General features: G+C 37.1%; 1 protein-coding gene and 1 pseudogene across 2 annotated transcripts in view; one reads left to right on the top strand and one right to left on the bottom strand.

The window, feature by feature from the left end:
* Positions 1-25608, top strand: part of LOC309850322 (uncharacterized protein) — a gene marked incomplete at its 5' end in the record, with an annotated part of 320372 nt that overhangs the window by 163975 nt on the left and 130789 nt on the right. The window contains 2 exons of the mRNA XM_082704077.1: positions 13901-14009; positions 14645-14734. The remainder of the gene's footprint in view (positions 1-13900; positions 14010-14644; positions 14735-25608) is intronic.
* LOC309862562 (small ribosomal subunit protein mS23 pseudogene) lies at positions 11346-12061 on the bottom strand (annotated as a pseudogene). The gene has a single exon. The product of its transcript is annotated as a small ribosomal subunit protein mS23 pseudogene (transcript).

Below are 25608 nucleotides of genomic sequence, written 5' to 3'. Positions count from 1 at the left end.
AGCTGAAGGCAGATGCTTAACCCACTGAGCCACCCAGGTACTCATTTTCTTTGATTAAGTACCCAGAAGTGGAGGGACACCTGGGTGGCTCAGTGGGTTAAAGCCTCTGCCTTCGGCTCAGGTCATGGTTTCAGAGTCCTGGGATAGAGCCCCGAATCAGGCTCTCTGCTCAGCAGGGAGCCTGCTTCCCGCCCCCCCCCCCTCTGCCTGCCTCTCTGCCTACTTGTGATCTCTGTCTGTAAAATAAATAAACAAAATCTTAAAAAAAATACCCAGAAATGGAATTACTGGATCATATGCTGCTATTTCTATTTTTAATTTTTTGAAGAACCTCCATATTGTATTTGACTGCACCATTTATATTCTCACCAATAGTGCTTGAGAGTTCCCTTTTCTCCATATCACTTCTGACATTTGTCATTTCTTGTCTTTTTGATACTAACCATTTTTACTTGTGTGTAATGATATTGGATCGTGGTTTTGATTTGCATTCCCCTGATGATTAGTGATGTTGGACATCTTTTCATGTGGTTGTTGGTCATCTGTATGTCCTCTTTGGAAAAACGTCTTAAAGTCTTCTGCCAATTTTAATCAGATTAAGTTGTGTGAGTTGTATGAGTTCTTTATATATTTTGGATATTAAGTCCTTGTCATATATATAACTTGCAAATATTTTCTCCCATTCCGTATGTTGCCTTTTTGTTTTGTTGATAGTTTTTTTTTGCTGTGCAAAAGCTTTTTAGTTTGATATAGTCCCAATTGCTTATTTTTGCTTCTGTTTTCCTTGCAAAAACAAAAAAATTTAAACAAAAATGATAATTCAGTTCATATCCAGACCAAGAGTCTCTGTAAGATCCTCAAAATAATTGTATCAAGAATATAAAAAGAATGTGTAGAAATAAGTAAGAAAAAGGCATTAAATCAATAGAAAAATGAACAAGTCTTGAGCAGACCATTTATAATAAAAGATACTCAAATAGCCAATAAACTTATAAAATGTATCAACCTCATTCATCATCAGGGTAGTATAAACCAGAAACCACCATATGACAATGCATTGCTAGGTGTACTAGGTATATAACCAACAGAAATGTATGCATAACTTTATCAAAAGACATAAACTAGGTTATCTTAGTAACACTACTCATGATAGTAAAAAATGGAAAGCTCCTCAAGAGCCTGCCAAGAGTAGAATAGATCAATGAATTGTGGTAACATTGCAGAACAAGAGGCCTAGTATGGGTAACTCCAGGAGGACACCGTGCACCTCTCTGGCAAGGTGTTTGGCCTGTGAGAGGTAATGTTCCTATATAGTACCAATTCTGCCTTCATTATTCCTATGTAGCTCACCAGTGTTTGAGTAGGGTTTGGACTCATGTCAGCTAAGACTTGGGTAATATGTCCCTTTAGTCCCAAAAGTGATCAGTCTCTCCAACCACTTCAGTGGTGTTTACAGAATGATTTTATTCAGTTGGGGTAGATTTAAAGTATTTTTAATTTGAAATTTTTTTTTTTTTTTTGGATGGGAAGCTAGGGCGGGAAAACATACCCTCAGATGTTTGAAGAAAGCAATCTAGTGTGAGGAGTCTTGCATTAAAAATCTGTCCCTGAGGCTGAAATTACTATTTTGGTATGCTTTAATGTGGCATCTAACATGCAGCAAGGAAAAAAAAAGAGGGAGGATTGGTTTTCTTCTGTGACAACGAATTAGGCAAAAAATCTTGATTGTTAACTTCAGTCTGCAGTCAAACCAAGTTTTGTAGTGTCTTTTTAAGGGTCAGGAAATTCTACCACCAAATAAAATATTTTTCTTTTATCCACATTACCATACTACTGACAAGTCTTCACCTCAGAACTCATCATTCAGAAATGAGTAGTTGTTTCCAGAGTGTGTCTAATACTGCTGGAACATGCATTTCAGAAAGAAATGGGAGGCCCAGTCTGGGTATATCCATGGAGGGCATAGCACACCTCTATAAAGTAAGGATTTGGCCTGTGAGAGGTGATATTTCTGTCATTTGCCAATTCAGCCTTTGTTGTTCGCACATGGCTCACCAGTATCTGCACAAAATTTGGTCTTGTGTTAGGTGGGGACTTGAGTGGTGTGTCCCTTTAGTTAAAGAGTGACCAGAAGCAATGGGTCTCTCCAGCCAGTTTAATAATGTTTTGATACTTAAAAAAAAAAAAAAAGGTTTTTAAGAACATTAATCATATTGACTCATTATTTTAAGCATATTTTTCACAGTCCCTGGCCTGGAATGGATATGTCACTACTGGGCATCAGCAATCACAGATTTGGCTATTTTAGCAAAACTGGGGGAAAGTAGTGCTGGTGGCCAAATGAGCTGCCTGAGTTATTAAGAGGGTGAGTCCCGTTATAGTGAGAGTTAGGTTCCTCCTACTTAGCACTGTTCCTGGCAGCACCATTCATTGTGGCTGACAGGGACTCTGTGACTCAGGAATCTGTGACTGTAATGGGAGAAGGGAAGTCCAGGTCCTCCCAGAAAGGAGGACCTCATGTGGCCTACATGTGCCTGGCTCCTGTGCCAGTCTGCACTCAGATGAAGTACCACTTAATCCTTCCTATGTCTGCATGGAATTGCTTGGCCTCCAACAGAGAAGGCGCACTCAGGACACTGGAACTATTTATCATGGTTTCAGAGCAGGTTCAGCTGTCTTCACTTTCCACTTATTATGTAACTCCCACAGAACAGGCAGATAGTCTCTCCAAATAGTATTAGGGGTGGGGGAGACAATGGAGGAGAAATATAATTATTCCCAGTTAGACTATTATTGGCTGGGAATTAACCACAGGAGGTCAAAAGGTTTTAGAGATGGAAAGATCATAGATATAAAATCATCTAAATCTTTCAGTCCATATGTATAAAAACAAGGGCTCAAATAATTGAAGTGACTTATCCAAAGTCAAAGAGGTAGCATTGCAGGATTAAGATTTTTTTTCCCCCAAAGGTTAAGATTTCACTCTTTCTCTCACTTTCTACCTATTTATACATATAATACACAACTACCTTTGGGTTTCAGTTAAGAAAATTTTATTATTCTCAAAATCCCCATTATGTACTCATAGTACTGAAATTATATAATATTGAGTAAACTTCTTTTCCCCCATGCTTATTTGTTAGGTCCAAGGATTGTTTCCTCTTGGCTACAGCAAATACATCATTCTTGAGTTTCTCCACCTTAAAAATTAAGGAATTTTTCTTCATCCCTGTATTTGCCTGGCAGAATCCTCAATCGAAAACAAGCTGTTAATCGGTGAATAAAAAGAGAGAGAAAAATCTTCAGAAATTATGTTTAGCCCCATCTGGCCTTAGAAAAACATGGGAATTGGTGATCAAGTATATTCAGCAGGATGGCTGCCTTTCAAGGGAAACAATATCTGGATATTTCTATGTCTAGACCACAGAGGAAAAATGCTTCCTTGGTAATTAACCTATTGAAAGCAGAACAGGCCCACGTGGCTCTGAGACACACAGGGAAGAGCTGGAAGGATGTGTTCACTGAAAATTCAGCCCACAGATGTAAAAGTTTGTTCCTGCATATTGGCATTTTAGATCCAGAGTTTATATATAGTAAAGAATGAATAGGGTAAGGTAAGAAGTAATTTTTTTTCTTAACTGGTCAATAGTACTTTTCACTTTACTATTTCCATTTTGCTCCCTATTTGCATACCATTGCTAAGGATTTTGTGACAAACCTCCATTATCCTGGCTCATAAAGCAGGGACCCTACAGCCCAGGCCTTAAGGACATTTCATTAAGAATTAAAAGAGAAGAAGGTTACTTAGATAAGTGGTTTGTCTGGGTCCTGGAGGGGAAATTTATGTGAACCCTGGTAGGATTATAAATCTTGATTCAATGTAATAATCTCAGTCTTTGAGTTCTGATTTATCATTTGCAAAAGCTGGATGTGAATTAGTATGCATCATTACCTAACTATATAATTTATTTTTTAAGAATTCTTTGCAGCGAAAGCTACAGAATAACCCAGATTGCAATGAGATATTTTGAACTTCTTGTGTGCATATTATACATTAACAATCATAGAAAGTAAAAGAGCTCCTTTTACATTCAAGTTTCCTCAGTATAATCTTGCATATTCTTTCCATAACCATTTATTAAATGAGGCTGCATGCTTACAGAGGTGTTTAAAATCATAAGGAACTGAAAAAATAAACACACAATGCCTACTTTTAAAATGTAGTCTATATGGAGAAACAAATACAAAAAAATGTATACCTTATAATTAATATCTCATAAATGACATAGCAGTACTAAAAAATATTTAATAGAAACATCGGCCAGTATGTGTTGAAGATAGTTGAAAAAGGATTTTTACAAACTTCAGTTAACTGACGAAATAATGATACACAGAGTGTTCCAATAGCTACTGAAATATTAAAATATGAAATAAAATCACTTGAATCTCCTAGTTACATTTTTTGTTACATTTTTTTCTAAGCCTTTTCCATATTCAGGCATAATTTTAGAATCTCCAGTGGATCATGAGTTCATTCATGATGTAACTTTTGCCTTTTCAGCCTTTTCCCCACTTTGTGTCTTCTCTCCTGCTTACCTGTTATGAAAGGCACCCCTCTCTCTACCATACAGCTCTTCACTCTGGGGCCTTTCACCTTTACCTGGAGTCTTCTTAATCTACACCATCCCCCCATGCCCTCTCCTTTCACTCCTGCTTACACTTTTCAGCCTTGGCATTGCATCTTCCAACAGTTCTTCCTGAAACTTCCATGACTCCTTCCCTTTCCTCTTTCTCTTTGGTCTCACCTCTTGTCTTCTCCTACAGATTATATTAGATGCTCTTCCTTGGTAAACGTAAAAGAACCTTTGACAATTTTTATTCATGTATTGGATATATTAGATTTTAATGATCTGTTTCTATGTCTGTCTCTTCAAATCAGATGCAAGCACTTTGAGAGGAGAAAACATCTTATGGATGTTATATTCTTTGGTGCCTGTGTCAATGTCTGCCAAAAAGAAAGGGTTCCCTAAAGTTTGTTGAATGAACCAAAAATGAGACTTCATATATAGTGCTGGATGAAAAATACAGACTCTGCCCTTAAGGACTTTATAATCTAGCAGAGAAATAGATAACACACACACAATTAGAAACTGTGCTAAAGCAATGATGGAAACAAAAAGTTTTAAGATAGAGAATAATAGTGCAAATGTGCCCTAGATTGGGGATTAGAAATATTAGGCTTTCGTTACAAACAGTGGAAACCACTATGGTTAGTTCTAGGAGAAAAGTAATTTTTCAACATATAAAAGATGGCTCAGAGTCTTTGGGAAAATTGGGGAGCCAGGAATAGTATCCAACCCCACTGCAGGAGGCTACTATAGCAAAAGAAGCTAACCACATCATTTAGCTCCCTATAAAACCTGTAGTTTTATAGTGATCTGATCATCAGTGATGCTGATGATCAGAATGGGCTGTCAGAATGTTCACAATTACTATTCTGTAGGGCTTATCACCTCTGTCACCTGCTTTCTGATAGGTGAGTTGTAGTGGGATTCCTCATGCTTTTTTCTCGGTGGAAGACAAGCTCTGGTGCAAGTGACTAGCAGTTTCTGGATCACAGACCTGCATTCCAGCTGCCATAACAGCTGGGAAGTTAAATTCTGATATCTCCCTTAGAGAGACCGGCTTCATAAATGTGGGGATCACCTGCAGTATGAGAATTTCTATTGATACAAAAGAATATTAAAGAGATGATAAACAGCCATAAATATATAGTCACTGCCTATGAAGGAAGAGCACTCTGAGAAGGTAATTTTTTAAAAGATTTTATTTTATTTATTTATTTATTTATTTATTTGACAGAGATCACAAGTAGGCAGAGAGGCACGTAAAGGGAGGGGAAAGCAGACTCCCTGCTGAGCAGAGAGCCTGATGTGGGGCTTGATCCCAGGACCCTGGAATCATGACCTGAGCTGAAAGCAGAGACTTTAACCCACTGAAGCCACCTAAGCACCCTGAGAAGGTAATGTTAAAATTGATAACCTGATGTATGACAAAGAACTCTCCAGGCAAAACAAACAAACAAAAAACAAAGATTAAAAGAAAATGAAGAATGTTTTATTTATTGCAGGGAATTACCCAGCAGTAGCCAAAAACTGAAGGAATTCTATATAGCCAAAAAGTGGTGGGTAATGGAGAGAGGCAGCCGTGATGAGATTGGAGAAAGTACTAATTACTCAAAACCTTATGGGAGATGTGAAGGAGTTTCTATTCAATTCTAAATTCAGTAGGAAGTCCTTAAAGGTTTGAAGCTAGGGGTTTAGATGATCTAATTTTTACTTTACAAGATTTATACCAAATTTTACGTAGAGAATAGATTGGAAAAGACAAGAGAGGGAACAGGAAGACTAAGAAGGAGGTTATAGGAATTGTCCAGGTGAGAGATGATTGTAGCTCAGACAGGGGTTGTGGCAGTGGCTATAGAGACAACGTACTAGGGAAGAATTTAAGATATAATTTGGAGGGAAAAATGTCTATACTTAATGCTAATACAGATTGTGGGTGGCTGGTGATAAAGAAGATATTAGGAAGGACTCCTAGATTTCTACTTTTAGAACTGTTGGATAAATTCCTAAAATGGGGAAGAGTGAAGAGAGATTATATTTGGGGGACAAGGGTGTTGGTTTAATTTGAAGAATATGGTTTGAGACATTATAGCAGATACCAAGATTTACCACCCAGATCCCCCTTCAGTGAAGAATTTGTTGTCCCACCTGTGAGAGCATTATTAGAAGACAGTCTCTAGCAGTAAACCCCTTTAGGGATTACTTCAGAAAGCCACCTCACACATGCCATGCTGCTTCTGGGGATATGGAGGTGTGTACATCCAATAACTGATAACAGCCTGGCCATCTTGCTCCAACAGAGGACCATCTTTATGGTTCATCAGTTCCACGGCTCATCATGGGCTTGGCCAATGTTGTTGCTGCTCATTCTAATACTTTTAATGCTTGCTTTCTACAGTTACTGATTCTAAGGGCACTATGGTAAACATCCTGTATGCTAAACACTGTCTTAAATCCACTTTCCAGAAAACAATCACCTGTGAAGTTGGTACCAAAAGTGACTAAAGATTGAGTGGTACCATCACTGGTGGAAGGTAGGACACAAAGAGTCCTGATACAACCATCTAGTTGTTGGTGGTGCATTGGGATCATATAGCAGTGTAAGAGAATCCGTTAGTTGGTTTCAAATATCAGGCATTTGAGAAACATGTGGGAAGTGAGAATTAAAATAAAATGACTTGGGTGGCTTATTGTTAAGCTCAACTGATGCTCAGAACACAGACAACCAAAAATTATAAACATTATAAAGCATTTTAGAGGACTTCCTTGGAGTTATACAAGGAGTTTCTAACTTCTAATGGGGACAGGATGGAGAAAACAGAACCTAGCTGAGGCTTTAAATGGCTGACCCCAAGAAGGGAATGTTAAACCCCTAATCAGGGTGGGTTTGCTCTTCTAGTCAGTGCATTGGTGAGTGAAGAATAAGATCTTAATACACTGGATGGGGACATCTGGATTTATAATATGAAGATAAAATTTTTTTAACTCATTAGAATATAAGTAATATTGGAAATCATAAGAAAAATTATTGCCACCCTACTGAAGATAGAAATAGAAGAAATGTGCTCAGGACTGATATCTAGAGAAATTCAAACTATAAAATTTGAATAGAGAAAGAATATCTTGTAAAGGTGACTGAAAGGAAGGTATCAAAGAGCTAATAAAAGGAAAACTGGGGGATATGTATCATGGAAACTGAGACAAGACAGAGTTTCACAAAAAATATAAAAAGAAAGTGAGGAAGTATAGATAATACTGCTAAAATGTGGATGAATCTCAAATACACTTAGCTAAGTAGAAGACATTCTCAAAAGTCTGTATGCTGTTTGATTACATTATATCACATTCTTGCCAATATAAAACTAAAAGGACAGAGAACAGATAAACAATTGCCAATTTTGAGCATGAGAGTGAGTTTACTACACTACAAATGGTATGGGGGATTTGGGGAGATGACAGAATTGTTCTCCATATTAACAGTATTTGTATATGTGTTTCTCAAGACTTGGCAGAACTCTGCAGCAGCCTGATACTGATATTGTATCAGTAGTTTGATAGTTTTTAGTGCCGTGTTATATTCCATTGTATGGATGGATCACTATTTGTTTATCCATTCTCTATTTGAGGGATTTTTGAGTTGTTTTAAATTGTTGGTGATCATGAATAAAATGATTTCTCTAAGGGTTTTGGGGTAAACATAACGTTACTGGGTCATATGATAATTGTACATTTAACTTTATAATAAACTCCCAAACTCTTTTTCATTCTGAACTATTTTGCATTTCCAACAAAAAGGTATGAGATTTCCAGGTGCCTAAAATTCTTGTCAGCACTTGACATTGTCAGATTTTTAAAAAATTAGTTATTATGAAAAATGTGCATGGGTATCTCGTTGTTTAAATTATCCAAATGACTATGGACATAGTTTCATGTACTTATTTGCCATAAATTTATGTTTCCTGGCTGTGTCTGCTTTGCCCAGTTTTTTTTATTTTATTATGTTCTTAATATTTATTTTTAAAACTTCTTTTTATAATTTAGATATAAATCCTTTTTAAGATATGTGATTTACAAATATTTTCTCCCAATCTATAGTTAGCGGTTTCATTCTCTTCCCTGATCCTTTAAGGAGAAGTTTGTAATTCTGATAATATTTACTCTGCATATAAAATTCTTTATAGACAGTTTTCCTCTTTTGGATTTAAAAGATATCACTCCATTGTTTTTGGCTTTCCTAGTTTTTTTTTTTTTTTAAGATTTTATTTATTTATTTGACAGAGAGAAATCACAAGTAGATGGAGAGGCAGGCAGAGAGAGAGAGAGAAGCAGGCTCCCTGCCGAGCAGAGAGCCCGATGCAGGACTCGATCCCAGGACCCCGAGATCATGACCTGAGCCGAAGGCAGCGGCTTAACCCACTGAGCCACCCAGGCGCCCTAAGGCTTTCCTAGTTTTTAAATGAGAAGTCTTCTGTAATTTTGCTGCAATCATATATGTAATGTGTCTTCTCTGACTTCCTCCAAGATTTCCTGCCAAGATTATGTAATGTCATTATTTTTTAAAAATTCTCTATGGTGTTTTTAAGCTTCTTTCATATGCAGTTTGGTGGCTGTCAGTAATTTTGGAAAATTTTCAGCAAATCTCTTTAAGTATTTCTTTTTCTTTTCTGTTGTCTGTTTCTGACATTTCAATTATACTTATTTAGACTTTTTTGTATCACAACTCTGGGATGTTCTGTCCATTTTCTTTTTTTTCTTTTTAAATTCTCTCTTTCTAATATTTGTACTTTTGTTTGGATAATTTTTATTGATTAATCTTCATGATCATTCTTTCTTGAGTTGTGTCAGCTTGACTGATGGGCCGTTGAAAGCATTCTTGTTTGACTTAGATTTTCCATTAGTTGGTGTATTGAATGTAGTAATGTTTTATCTATTAATATTTCCTAAAAATGAGATTGTTCTAATATGTTTTTTTTTTCCTGTACTGTCCTGTTTGAGGTTTTTATTTAGCTTTTCCTAGCCTCACAAAATAAAATGGCATTTTTCTCTCATTCAAAGAGCCAGTTTGTATTATAAAGGCATTATTTGTTTCATGGAGTTTTTCTAACTCTTATAAATTCATCTTGTTCTGGTGTTACTTTGGGGAAGAACTTTTTTTGAAGTGAAATTCACATAACGTGAATTAACCATTTAAAAATATTATTTGGGGCACCAGGGAGTTAAGAATATTATTCAGTTGTATTTAGGGTACAATTTCATAGTATTTCACAAGTATATTCACAAATTTATACAACTACCAGCTCTTTTTAGTTTCACACTTACTCATCACCTCATAAAAACATCTCCTATCCATACTGAGTAATCACTGTCCCTTCCTCTCTCCCCCAATCCCCTGATAACCTCTTTAGTATACCTTCTGTCTTGACTGATTTGCCTATTCTGGATATATTATATAAAGGGAATCATGTAATATATGATCTTTGTGTCTGACTTCTTCCATTTAGAATAATGTTTTTGAGGTTGACCCAACTTGTATCATTTACTTCATTCATTTTTATGGCTGAATAATATTCCATTGTTTTTATATACTACATTTTGTTTAGCCATTTATCTATTTATTGATAGACATTTGGGTTGTTTCTACCTTTTGACCCTTATGAATAATGCTGCTATAAAATTTTGTGTACAGGTTTCTGTGTGGATATGTTTTTATTTCTCTTGAAATAAAATATACTTAGAAGGGGGATTATTGGGCCATATGGTGATTATATGCTTAAATTTGAAGAACAAACTGTTCTCCACAGCAGCTGCATTATATATTCCCACCAGCAGTATATGAGGGTTCCAATTTTTCCCTTGCCCTTGCTAATACTTGTTATTTTCCATTTTCTTGGAAAATGGAAATGAAGTTGGTATCTCATTGTGGTCCTTTTATATATACATATACTATATATATATATAGTATGGTGTATAGTATAGTATGATGATATATATATATATAGATATATATAGATTTTATTTATTTATTTGACACACAGAGAGAGAGATCACAAGCAAGCAGAGAGGCAGGCAGAGAAAGAGCGGGGGAAGCAGGCTCCCTGGGAGTCCGATATGGGCTCAATCCCAGGATCCTGTGATCATGACCTGAGCTGAAGGCAGAGGCTTACCCATTGAGCCACCCAGGTGCTTCGCCTGCATTCTGATTTTGATTTACATTTCCTTGGTGACAGATGATGCTGAATACCTTTTCGTGTGGTTTTGGGGGACATTTATAGATCTTTAGAGAAATATCTATTCAAGTCCTTTGTTGATTTAAAGTTGTGTTGCTTGTCTTTTTGGTCTTGAATTTTAAGAATTTTATAGGATCTAGATATTAAGCCATTATTAGATATATGATTTGTAATTTTTTCTCTCATTCTATAAGTTATTGGAAAGATTTTTGATTGATGATTTACAGCTTATTTTCCTTAGTGGTGGAACTATTTTCAAGTTCTCTCTATGTTCTTGAGTTGAGTTTATTTTTTCTACAAGAATGTATTTTTTATCAATTTCATTAAATTTTTAAAATATTGTTCTATGAAGTTTGTATTATTCTCTGATGATAGAATTAATGTCTCCTCTGTTTCAGGGACACTTTATTGTTCCTAATTTTTTTAAGCAGTCAGGGAATTCTTTATTTAATACCATCTTAACATAAAATTCATTCAAACCATGAAACTGAGCTTATGACAACCTAGAAATAGGAACTAAAAGGAGGCAAACATAATGCCTTAGAGACTAGGAAACATTTACACAGTTCAGCTGTTAAAAACAGTTCAACATTCATCTAGTAATGCAGTCTGGATGTCAGTATACATGGAATACAAGTTCTTTAGAGAGGTGAGAGACCTTTTGACTGTTCTTCAGATGTCTCCAAAAGCTGGTCCTGGGGAACTTTTTGCAGAGGCTGTTTTTTTTTCCCAGTACCATTTGAGGTTTGACACTGTGGGTTCCCAGGAAATGTGGCTACCTTCCTTTTGAGTCCTTGCTTCTCCTGCTCTTCTCAAAATGACACCCGCTGCTAACAAAGCCTTCCCTGTTTCCACAAATAACTTCTCTTCATTGGTTTCTCCAAGTTTCTGTAGCTCAATGTACTTCTCCACAAACTATTGACAGGTAGACTTGAAGTTTGGATTGAACAGATCAAAAGCTTTCTGACCAGATCCATAGGCTGAATAAAATTTCACTCTAATCCCATCCTCAGGGTACAAGATGGCCTGGATGGCAGCTCGGGCTTTGCCATATTGCAAGCAGGGCCTCTGGAAGACTGGTTCTCTCAGTGGGGGAAAGGCATTACCTATGTCAAAACACAAGGGCTTCTCATTCAACACCCTAGTGCAAATCAGGTCCCCAGTCAGCGAGAAAACACTCCCCGGGGTCCCCAGCCGGCTCCTTGCCATGGCTGTCACCTCAGACGCTTATGGCCGGGGCTAATATTTTTTATTTGTGTATTCTGTAACAAATTCTTTGTTTTATAAATTTTCTTTCATCTTTGTTTTTTACCTCTTTGTTCTCTATTCTTACATTATTTCTTTCCTTCTACTTTCTTTAAATACTCCATTTCCCTTCAATGTCTTAATTTGATTACTTAAATCATTATTTTATGTCACTCTTATTTTATAATAAATATATTTTAAGGCTTAAAGTTTATATGTACTGCTTTAGCAACACCCTGAAATTTTATATGTGACGATTTTATTGTCCCAGTCAAAATATTTTATCACTTCCAATGTGATTTCCCCTTAAGCTAATTAATTACTTGGGCCTGCAGTTCTTATTACAGAAACACAGAGATTTAAAAACTATTGTTTTGTTCTGAATTGCTTGTTTGTTTTTTATTGTTGATTACTAATTTCTTTTAATTGGGTGCAGAGAATGTAGTCTATATAACATTGGATCTTTGATCATTAAAACATCTTTTGTGACTTAGTGTATTGACTTAGTCAATTTTGGAAAACAATCAGTGTTGAAAAGAATACATATATATTCTCTATTAATTGGTTGAAGAATTTCTAGGTGATAAGTTAGACCAAATATATTTTGTCATTCAAAAATTCTGTAAGTTTTCTACTTTTATATGTGCTTGATATATCAGTTTTTGGCAAAGTTGTTTAAAAATAACTCATTATGATTTTAGATTTTCAAAACTCACCTTTAATTTTGACACTGCTTAATAAAATTTTAGGCTACATATTTAGCATATTTATGATTATTATATTTTCTTGTTAGATTGATTTTTAATATAGTATTTCCTTAATTTTCAGTAATGTTCGTGTCTTTAATTTTATTTTATTTGACATTAAATTTTTATAGATAGACCAGCTTTATCTTGGTCTACAAATATCTCAGATATCTTTTAGCATATGTTTATTTTCTGTGTAGGCTTATTATATACCACATTTAGTAGCATATACATATGCATATGTATATGTATGGTCTCTTCTGTGTTTTATCAGATAAAATTGTTCCTTTACATTTATTACTACTGATATTTTGGACTAATTTCTTCCATCTAATTTTGTTTTCAGTTGTGTTTAAAATTTGTTACTTTTGTTTCTGTTTACCTTTTTCTTCTTTACTAAGTCTTTTTGTGATTATTTAATGGCTTGATATATTTGAGAAAACTTTTCTTCATCCTGATTTTTTTCTTTTCAAGAAATATATTTTTAATCTTTAATGGGCAGCTTTACATTTTAAACTTTCATATTTAGCTAGAAAGTTTTCTAAAAAATCTATAGTCAAAATTTGTATCTTCTACCTTAGAATGACAAGAGCTATTTTTCCTTTAGCCACCTACTATACCATGCTCCCTCTAGATCTTATTATTTTTCTTTATGTTATAAGTTTTAACTTATTTTAAACCAAAAATGTATTAATTTATAATTATGTTTATTAAATTTATCAATGTATTTTGTAATGTATTAATTTATAATTATTAGTTTATTAGGTTTATCAGTACATTTTGTTATTATCTGTGTTCCTCAACGTGTAGTTTAACTTTTGCTTTCCTTGTGTATTTAATTTTCTTAGTGCTTATTTTTTTCTTTTTCCTTAATCATATACAAATGTAATATCTTAATTCAGTAACAGAAAGGAGCAGGAATAAAGACTCTTAATTTTTGAATTTCTTTATTTTGCCTTTACAATTAAAGGTACAAATGAAACCTGTTTTCAATCTACATGTGCTCAAGCTTCTAAAATCATTCACATATTTTAACAACTTTTAATTTTTTTTTAAGCAGGCTTCACACCCAGCATGAGCTCAACATGGGGCCTGAACTCATAACCCAGAGTTCAAGAACTAAGATGAAATCAAGAGTTGGATGCTTAACCAACTGAGCCCTCCAGGTACTTTTAATATTTTTAGTCTCTTTATCTTTCCGTTGTGCATTCTGGATAAATTCTTCAATATGATCTACAATTTTACTAATTCTCTCTTTGATTGTGTTCAGTATAGAATTCACTCCATTTGAGATTAAAACATATTTTTTTTTGTTGTTCTTTAAGAAGTTCCTAATTCATCTTTTTTCAAAATCATGTATTTTAGTCAGACTGTAATATTGTTTTATCTAGACTGGAATTCACACTGATTTTTTTGGTTGTCTTTCTTTTACACTAATAATCTTCTAATGTTTGCAATTTTGTTTTGCCTTTTTAAAATAAGAGTCCTTTCTAATAGTTTGCAGTTTCTTCCACCTGGTTTCCCAAGCCCTCTTTCAAAAACCTTATAAAGGCATTTCGACATTATTTTTTGTGGTTAAGATTTCAATATGATTTGCAGTTTTGTTGTTGTGTCTGACTATAGCAATCTGTAGATTTAATTCTATTTAAGATATAGCCTTAGGCTGTTCTTAAACAACGCTATTTTCAGCCTGTTCTTCCAAACAGAGCAACCCCTCCCTAGTCCTTGGCATTAAGTAGTAAACCTGACTCAGGTCCCCTATAATTTTGTGTGGAACACATTTTGTTCCTGTTTCCTGCAGGGCCAAATGCCTCATTCTGAATGCCTGCTTCCAATTACATTATATCCAACAGGACTTTGGCTGAAACCCTTCCCAGTGCTTTGCAGATAGGTAGGTTCTGTTTTTGATCAGTAAGATGTTTATTTTTATTTTCTGGTTATGTATACATATACATACATAAATTTAAAAATACATATATTATAACATATGTATGTACATGTGTGTATATAGACACATATAAATGTGAATATATATATTTTCAAATACATAATTTAAATAAATACATTTTGGAAATGTATTTAATATATTTAAAGTAAAAGAATTTTACATATCATTAGTTTACATCTAAAGTTCAGTTTAATATATTAAGTAATTTGTTTAAACTTTAAAAATATAGAAAAGTTTAAAAAATTAACTTATTACTTGACTCTGTATGTTAATATATTTGTCTTCCAATTTCTCAAAGTAGGTACTATAGATAAAGCTAATGTTTGCTTAAACTATGACCCCTGGCTGATTTCTCTTCCTCAACTCTAAAAGCAGCCACTATCAAAGGTTTGGTGTGTGTCCATCCAATTCATATATATATACATTCATAATAAAATATGGTATTGTTTTCTGTTTTAAATGTATACCCTTCTGATTTACTTCTTCCCTTTTCACACTTAGTTTTATGTTTCTGATAGTCATCCCTGCTGATTCTTATCAGCCTAAATACTTTTAAATCTATTATTCTATTTCAAGATATGAATATAATTTCTCTTTAACTTACATTGTTTGGTTTAAATTGATGTTCTTGGACATGGTACCAAAAGCAAAAAAAAAAAAAAAAAAAAATAGGACTACACCAAACTCAAACACTTCTGCACAACAAAATAAAGAAAGTGAAAAGACAGCCCACATAATGAGAAAAATTGTGTAACCCATATATCAGATAAGGGTTTAATATCCAAAATATATGAGGAACTCACATAACTTAAAAAAACAAATAAACCTGTCTATAAAAACCCTGCACCACCCCAGCCAGGTGTGCTCAGCTAGCAGGAGCTGCTGACCACCCGCAGGCGCCTGCGTAACAATAAAGAACCTCTTGCTGATTGCAAAAAAAAAAAAAAAAAACAAATAAACAAACAAACAACAAAAAACTCCCCATCTAACTGAAAAACCAGGCAGAAGAACTAATAGTAGGTGTTTTTCCAAGAAGGATTTCAGAGCAGCCAACAGGACCATTAAAAGATCTTCCAGGAGGGACAGGATGGCAGGGAAGTAGGAGGAGGCGCCTTTTCAACCTGTACCCTAAAGTGAGCTGATTACCTACCAAAAAACTCCGATCACCCATGAAATCAGCCTGAGATCAGAATTATATGTGTCTGGATCTCTACAGGAGCAGAAGCCACCAGTGGGCAGGTAAAGTGGAGTGGGAAGGGCGGATTGATATCAGAAGATAAACAAAAGGGGGAAGGAGCCACCAGAGTCAACCGGTTGGAAAGTAATACCCCAATCCGAGAGTGCCCTGCGTCTGGGGACCAGCATTAACTTGGAGTCTGGATGAAAGCACTCAAAAAGAGCAAAGGATCATGGGGGGGAAATTGTGGGAATCGGGGCGCTTAGGGAAAGGGGCTTAAGCCCCCAGTCCCAGGACAGCCTCTCCTGGTGCTGAGCCAGGGACAGTGTGGCAGAGAAACCAGGTCTTGGTCCCTAAGCCACCAGCACACCTGTGAGTGCGTGGGTTCTGGCTCCTGTGAGGGGATGGGAGCCATGCCGGAAGGCAGAATGTGCCAGCCCTGCTATAGAGCCTGAGATACTCACACCCCTCATCCTCCCCTGAGAGAGGTACAAAGGCCCAGCAGGCGCTCTTTGACCATGCCATTGTTTCAGAGCCTAAGACACTTGCCCCAAACTCTCCTGACAGAGGTGTGCGAAGGCCAAGCCTGGTGTTTCAGAACCTGCGCCCGTTCTCAGAGCCTGAGATGCGCATGTGACCCACAGCCTTCCCTGAAAGAGATGCACACAAGCTGGGTGCTCTTAGACCCAGAAAGACCAGGCACTCCCAGCTCAGGTCAGCGGGAAAATCTTACTGTGCAGTCGCTGCTTGGAACCTCTCTGGCAGTCTGGAGCTCCCAGACAGCCACTGCTGCCATAGTTTTGGGTACAAGCAAAAGATCCTGAATCCCCAGGGACCATGAATTGGACTGTGCTCTGCCAGTGGCCAAGGAAGAACTTATTTGGGCTCTGCAGTCAGACTGAGGCTTCTCTCTGAGAGGGAGGTCAGGGTGCAGTTTGTTTTCCTCTAATACTACAAAAACCATCAAAAGTGGTCAAGGTGAGAGGAAAAAAAAAAGTGAACAAACATAAAAACCACCAGAGAACAAAAGCCTGAAAAAACCCAGTTTCCTCAGAGCCCACCCCCTTGAGGGGGGCTGGAGGACTTAACTCAGGGAGCATCATTGACTGAAAACCCATGGGCAGGCCCCTCCCCCAGAAAACAAACCAAGAAAGGAAAAAAAAAAAAAAAAAGACTGCAAGAGAACAACCACCATTACTTCATAGGACGACTTTTATTTTTAACTCGTCCCACTATTCTGGTTCATATTTTTTTTCTATAGATAATTTTTTTAACCTATTTACCATCACAATGAGCTGTCCAGTACATCAAATTCCATAATAACCTTCTAACCTGAACTTTTTCATACATACACCTGTGTTTTTCATTTGCATTTCTATTTTTTGAATTTCTTTTTCTTTTAATCTGAGTTTAGTTTAGTCTAGTCTATTCCTTTTTATTTTTATTTTCTAATATTCATATAGAGTTAAAATTCAAAGTAATCCCTTTGCCCCAATCAATACTACCCCTATAGGTAAACCAATTTTTAATCCCCCTTTATCTTAGGAAAGTTGAATCCTTTAACAAAGATATCAAGATAGATCCAGGAAGAATCAAAACAAACTTCCTTGCCCACACTGAGAATTTATAACCACTCTCCCTCCCATCTTTTTCTTCCACCACTGTTTCTGTGTTTTTGTGTTTGTCCTGATAGTATATAAATCTTACACTTGGGGTTCTTTTTGACGAGGTTCTTCCTTTATTTGGATATATATATATATATATATATATATTTTTTTTTTTTTTTTCTCTTGTCATATACTTTTGTCAGTCTTTTTGTTTGTCTATTTTTGTTTGTATACTTCATAAATCGTGCCTTGGGGCCCATTTGGGCTGAAACTTCTCTCTCATCTTCCCTTTCTCTCTCTCTCTCTTTTTTCCTTTTTCTTTTCTTTTGTCTCTCATTTGGGTGGGGAATCCTGATTTCTCAGAAGTGTTCCAGGGTGCACCTTGACTGCACCACAGTTGATACATCCAGCTACATCTGTTCAGTCATCTCTCACCAAAATGACTAGGAGGAGGAATGCCCAACAGAAGAAAAATACAGAGGATGGACCTTCTGCGACAGAGCTAATGGCTATCAACATAGACAATATGTCGGAAAGAATTCAGACCAACAATTATCCAGGCAATAGCTAGGTTGGAGAAAGCCATGGATGACCAATTGGAATTGATTAGGGCTGAGCTGAAAGCGACCAGAGATGATGTTCATAATGTTAGGGTGGAGCTTAAAGCTACCAGGGTTGAGGTTCACAATGCTCCCCAATGAGTTCCAATTTAATCTAAATTCTCTCAAAGCTAGGGTAACTGAGACAGAAGATAGAATTAGTGATCTGGAGGACAAACAGATAGAGAGAAAGGATCAGGAGGAAGCCTGGAACAAACAGCTTAGAAACCACAAAAACAGAATCAGGGAAATAAATGATGCCATGAAACGTTCCAACGTCAGAATTATTGGAATCCCTGAAGGGGAGGAGAAAGAAAGAATTCTAGAAGATATAGTGGAACAAGTTCTTCATGAAAATTTTCCCAGTCTCATGAATGGAACCAACATTCATGTACTAGAGGCCGAAAGGTCTCCACCCAAGATTATACATTCTAAAAAAAAATCAAGGCACCTGATAGTCAAATTGAGGAGTCATAATTGTAGGTATAATCTCTTGAAAGCCGCTAGGACAAAGAGTCTCCTTACTTACCATCAGAATAACGTCAGACCTGTCCACAGAGACCTGGCAAGCCAGAAAGGGCTGGCAAGATGTATTCAGGGCACTAAATGAGAAGAACATGCAGCCAAGAATACTTTATCCAACAAGACTGACATTCAAAATGGATGGAGAGATAAAGAGTTTCCAAGGCCGGCAAGGCTTAAAAGACTATGCAACCACCAAGCTGACAAGGCAGGAAATATTAATGGGGGTCCTATAAAAGAGAAAAAATCCTAAAAATATCATTGAACAGAAATATAGAGACAATCTACAGAAAGAAAGAATTCAAAGGTAACACGATGTCAATAAAAACATATCTCTCAATAATCACTCTCAATGTGAATGGCCTAAATGCACCCATAAAACAACATAAAAAAAACAAGGGTTGCAGATAGGATACGACAGGACCCATCCATATGTTGTCTACAAGAGACCCATTATGAACCTAAAGATACACCCAGACTGAAAGTGAAGGGATAGAGAAGCATCTTTCATGCCAATGGGCCTCAAAAGAAGGCTGGGGTAGCGATTCTCATATCAGATAAATTAGATTTTAAACTAAAGACTGTAGTCAGAGATACAGAAGGACACTATATCATTCTTAAAGGGACTATCCACCAAGATGATTTAACAATTGTAAATATCTATGCCCACAATATGGGAGTAGCCAATTACATAAGAAAACTGTTAATCAAGATAAAGAGTCATATTGATATGAATACACTAATAGTAGGAGATCTTAGCACACCACTCTCAGTAATAGATCATCAAAGCAGAAAATCAATAAAGAAACAAGAGCATTAAATGTCACATTGGACCAGATGGACCTCATAGATATATACAGAACATTCCACCCTAAAACAACAGGATACTCATTCTTCTCAAGTGCACAGGGAACCTTCTCAAGAATAGACCACGTACTGGGTCACAAATCAGGACTCAACCGATACCAAAAGACTGAGATGATTCCCTGTATATTCTCAGATCACAATGCTTTGAAACTGGAGCTCAATCACAAGGAAAAGTTCCAAAGGAACTCAAACACCTGGAAGCTAAAGACCACCTTGCTTAAGAATGCTTGGACCAACCAGGAGATCAAAGAAGAACTTAAGCAATTTATGGAAACCAACGAGAATGAAGACACTTTGGTCCAAAACCTATGGGATACAGCAAAGGCGGTCCTAAGGGGGAAATACATAGCCATCCAAGCCTCCCTCAAAAAAAAGGAAAAATCCAGAATACACCAGCTGTCTCTACACCTTAAAGAACTGGAGAACCAACAACAAATCAAACCAACTCCACACATAAGAAGGGAAATAATCAAGATTAGAGCAGAGATCAATGAGATAGAAACCAGAAATACAGTAGAACGTATCAATGAAACTAGAAGCTGGTTTTTTGAATCAATAAGATTGAAAAACCATTGGCTACACTAATCCAAAAGAAGAGAAAGCCCAAATTCATAAAATTATGAATGAAAAGGGAGAGATCACAACTAACACCAACGAAGTAGAAACAATCATCAGAAGTTACGATCAACAGTTATATGCCAATAAGCTAAGCAACCTAGATAAAATGGATGCATTCCTGGAAAACTATAAACTCCCAAAATTGAACCAGGAAGAAATTGACAACCTGAATAGACTGATATCTAGTAATGAGAGTGAAGCAGTGATCAAAAACCTCCCAAAAAACAAGAGCCCAGAACCTAATGGATTCCCTGGGGAATTCTACCAAACTTTCAAAGAAGAAATAACACCTATTCTCCTGAAGCTGTTTCAAAAAATTGAAGCAGAAGGAAAACTTCCTGACCCTTTCTATGAAGCCAGCAATGCCCTGATCCCCAAACCAAGCAAAGACCCTACCAAAAAGGAGAATTAGAGACCAATATCACTGGAGAAGTAGAGACCAATATGGATGCTAAGATTCTCAACAAGATCCTAGCAAACAGGATCCAACCGCACATTACAAAGATTTTCCACCATGACCAGATGGGATTCATCCCTGGGCTACAAGGATGGTTCAACATTCGCAAATCAATCAATGTGATAGAACAAATCAATAAGAGAAGAGAGAAGAACCACATGGTCCTCTCAATTAATGCAGAAAAAGCATTTGACAAAATCCAGCATCCATTCCTGATTACAACGCTTCAAAGTTTAGGGATAGAGGGAACATTCCTGAACCTCATCAAATCTATCTATGAAAGACCTACAGCAAATATCATCCTCAATGGGAAAAAGCTTGCAGCCTTCCCATTGAGATCAGGAACACGACAAGGATGCCCATTCTTGCCACTCTTGTTCAACATAGTATTAGAAGTCCTAGCAACAGCAATCAGACAACAAAGAGAAATAAAATGTATCCAAATTGGCAATGAAGAAGTCAAACTCTCTCTCTTCTCAGATGACATGATTCTTTATATGGAAAACCCAAAAGACTCCACCCCCAAACTACTAGAACTCACACAGCACTTCAGCAACGTGGAAGAATACAAAGTCAATGTACAGAAATCAGTGGCTTTCTTATACACTAACAATGAAAATACAGAAAGGGAAATTAGAGAATCAGTTCCATTCACTATTGCACCAAGAACCATAAGATACCTGAGAATAAACCTAACCAAAGAGGTAAAGGAACTGTATTCAAGGAACTACCGAACACTCATGGAAGAAATTGAAGACACAAAAAGATGTAAGGCCATTCCATGCTCTTGGATCTGAAGAACAAACACTGTTAAAATGTCTCTACTGCCTAGAGCCATCTATACTTTTAATGCCTTTCTGATCAAAATTTCACCAGTATTCTTCAAAGAGCTGGAGCAAATAATCCTAAAATTCTTATGGAATCAGAAGAAACCCTGAATCACTAAGGAAATGTTGAAAAAAATAAAACTTCTGGCATCACGTTGCCTGATTTCAAGCTTTATTACAAAGCTGTGATCACCAAGACAGCATGGTACTGGCATAAAAACAGACACATAGACCAGTGGAACAGAGTAGAGAGCCCAGATATGGACCTTCAATTCTATGGTCAATTAATCTTCGACAAAACAGGACCAAATATCCAGTGGAAAAAAGACAGTCTCTTCAATAAATGGTGCTGGGAAAACTGGGCAGCTATATCTAGAAGAATAAAACTCGACCATTCTCTTACACCGTACACAAAGATAAACTCAAAATGGATAAAAGACCTCAACGTGAGACAGGAATCCATCAGAATCCTAGAGGAGAACATAGGCAGTAATCTCTTCGATATCAGCCACAGCAGCTTCTTTCAAGATATGTCTCCAAAGGCAAAGGAAACAAAAGCGAAAATAAACTTTTGGGATTTCATCAAAATGTAAAGCTTCTGCACAACGAAGGAAACAGTCAAGAAAACAAAGAGGCAACCCATGGAAAGGGAGAAGATATTTGCAAATGACAGTACAGACAAAAGGTTGATATCCAGGTTCTATAAAGAATTCCTCAAACTCAACACACACAAAACAGACAATCATGTAAAAAAATGGGCAGAAGATATGAACAGATACTTCTCCAATGAAGATGTACTAATGGCTATCAGACACATGAAAAAATGTTCATCATCATTAGCCATCAGGGAGATTCAAATTAAAACCACATTGAGATACCACCTTACACCAGTTAGAATGGCCAAAATTAGCCAGACAGGAAACAACATGTGTTGGAGGGGATGTGGAGAAAGGGGGAACCCTCTTACACTGTTGGTGGGAATACAAGTTGGTGCAGCCACTTTGGAGAACAGTGTGGAGATTCCTCAAGAAATTAAAAATAGAGCTTCCCTATGACCCTGCCATTGCACTACTGGGTATTTACCCCAAAGATACAGATGTAGTGAAAAGAAGGGCCATCTGTACCCCACTGTTTATATCAGCAATGTCCAGGTTCACCAAACTGTTTAACGAACCAAGATGCCCTTCAATGGACAAATGGATAAGGAAGATGTGGTCCATATACACTATGGAGTATTATGCCTCCATCAGAAAGGATGAATGCCCAATATTTGCAGCAACATGGACGGGACTGGAAGAGATCATGCTGAGTAAAATAAGTCAAGCAGAGAGAGTCAATTATCATATGGTTTCACTTATTTGTGGAGCATAACAAATAGCATGGAGGACAAAGGGAGATGGAGAGAGGAAGGGAGTTGAGGGAAATTGGAAGGGGAAGTGAACCATGAGAGACTATGGACTCTGAAAAACAATCTGAGGGTTTTGAAGGGGCAAGGGGTGGGAGGTTGGGGTAACCAGGTGATGGGTAAATGAACCAGAATAGTGGGAATGAGATAAAAATAAAAGTTGTATCTATGAGTAGTGGTGGTGGTTCTCTTGTCATCTTTTTTTTTTTTCCCCCTTTCCTGGTTGGTTTTCTGGGGAAGGGGACTGCCACGTGGGTTTTCAGTCAATGATGCTCCCTGAGTTAAGTCCTCCTGCCCCCTCAAGGGGATGGGCTCTGAGGAAACCGGTTTTTCAGGCTTTTGTTCTCTGGAGGTTTGTTTGTATGTTTGTTCATTTTTTTGTTTTGTTTTGTTTTTTTCTTTCTCTTGACTTGACAGCTTTTGATGGTTTTTGGAGGTTTAGAGGAAAACAAACTGCACCCCGACCTCCCTTTCAGAGAGAAGCGTCAGTCTGCTCCCCTGTGGGTGCTGCACAACTGCTGGCAGAGCAGGTTCCGAGTCAAAGTCCCTGGGGATGCAGGATCTCCTGCTTGTACCCCAAACCATGCAGTGACAACTGTCTGGGCAGCTCTAGACTGCCAGAGAGGTTCCAAGCATCGATTGCATACTGAGACTTGCCTACTGGCCCAGGCTGGGAGTGCCTGGTCTTTCCGGGTCCAAGAGCACTGGGCTGGCACCTGTGCACACTTCTCTCAGGGGAGGGTGTGGGGCATGTGGGTCTCAGGTTCTGATAGCAGGGCGCAGCATTTTGCCATCTCGCAAGGCTCCCAGCTTTTCACAGGAGCCGGACCCCAAATATTCTCAGGTGCGCTGGCATATCAGGGACCAAGACCTGGTTTCTCCGCTGCACTGTCTCTGGCTCAGTACCAGGGAAGGCTGTCCTGGGTCTGGGAACTTAAGGCCCTATCCATAACCGCCCCATTCCCACAAATCCCCCCCCCCACGATCCTTTGCTCTTTTTGAGTGCTTTCAACCGGACTCCAAGTTAATGCTGGTCCCCAGATGCAGGGCACTCTCGTATTGGGGTATTACTTTCCAATCAGTGGCCTCTGGTGGCTCCCTCCTCCTTTTGTTTATCTTCCGTTATCAGTCCACCGTTCCCACACTGCTTTACCTGCCCACTGGCGTCTTCTGCCCCTGTAGAGATCCAGATGTGTATAACTCTGATCTCAGGCTGATTTCATAGGTGATCGGAGTTCTTTGGTAGGTAATCAGCTCACTTTAGGGTACAGGTTGAAACGACACCTCCTCCTACCTCCCCACCATCTTGTCTCCCCTTAATATCACTTTCACAATAAGGACCAACCTAACTATCATATTTAAAATTATAACCCATCTTTTCATTCTGGTTGACTTGACACCCTTTAAACTGGTTTACTTTTTTTTTTCTGCATAGTACTTACTACCTTCCAATATACTATAGTGTTTATTTATTATGTATATGGTCTATTTTCCTACTCTAGAATATAAGAATCTGGTATAAACAATGAAAAAATATTAGTTGAATAAATAATGATGTTTAAAATGGATATTATAACATCTAATGTCTAAACTACAATTTTAAGAAGCAGAAAGGAAATTTCATAAAGAACTTTAGATATGAGAATTTCTTATGAAATATTATTTGAGGGGTGCCTGGGTGGCTCAGTGGTTTAAAGCCTCTGCCTTCAGCTTAGGTCATGATCTCAGGGTCCTAGGATTGAGCCCCGCATCGGGCTCTCTGTTCAGCAGGGAGTTTGCTTCCTCGTCTCTCTCTGCCTGCCTCTCTGCCTACTTGTGATCTCTGTCAAATAAATAAAATCTTTAAATAAAAAGAACTATTATTTGAAATTTAAAATTTATGAGACCACACCTTTTTATTTATAACAATAATTTGTCATGAAATACAGTATATACTCTAATCTCTCAGTATCTGAATTTTCCATAGCATCATTGAATTTTTGTTAATGTTATTTAGCAGAGTGATTTTTTTCAAATTACTTTTATTAACATATAATGTATTATTTGCCCCAGGGATACAAGTCTATGAATCTTTAGGTTTACACACTTTATAGCACTTACCGTATCACATACTCTCCCCAAAGTCCATAACCCAACCACTCTCTCCATACCCTCCCAGCATCCTCAGTTTGTTTTGTGAGATGAAGAGTCTCATGATTTGTCTCCCTCCTGATCCCATCTTTTTCATTTATTCCTTTCCTACTCCCCAAACCCCCCATGTTGCCTCTCAACTTCCTCATATCAGGGAGATCATATGATAATTATCTTTCTCTGATTGAATTATTTTGCTCAGCATAATACCCTCCAGTTCCATCCACGTCCTTGCAAATGCAAGATTTCATTTCTTTTGATGGCTGCATAGTATAGTATTCCATTGTATGCATACAGATAGATAGATAGATAGATAGACACATACATAGAGAGAGATATATACACACACATATATATCTGTATATATATATATATATATATATATATATATATATATATGACACCTCTTTATCGATTCATCTGTTGATAGACATCTAGGTTCTTTCCATACTTTGGCTATTGTGGACATTGCTGCTATAAACATTCAGGTGCACATGAACCTTCGGATCACTACCTTTGTATCTTTAGGGTAAATACCCAGGAGTGCGATTGCTGGGTCATAGGGTAGATCTACTTTCAACTTTTTGAGGAAACTCCATACTGCTTCC

This window comes from Mustela nivalis, assembly GCF_964662115.1.
Source record: "Mustela nivalis genome assembly, chromosome: 1".
In the NCBI taxonomy this organism is placed as follows: Eukaryota; Metazoa; Chordata; class Mammalia; order Carnivora; family Mustelidae; genus Mustela; species Mustela nivalis.
Note: the sequence above shows the minus strand (reverse complement) of the source record. Positions and strands in the feature narration are given on the sequence as shown.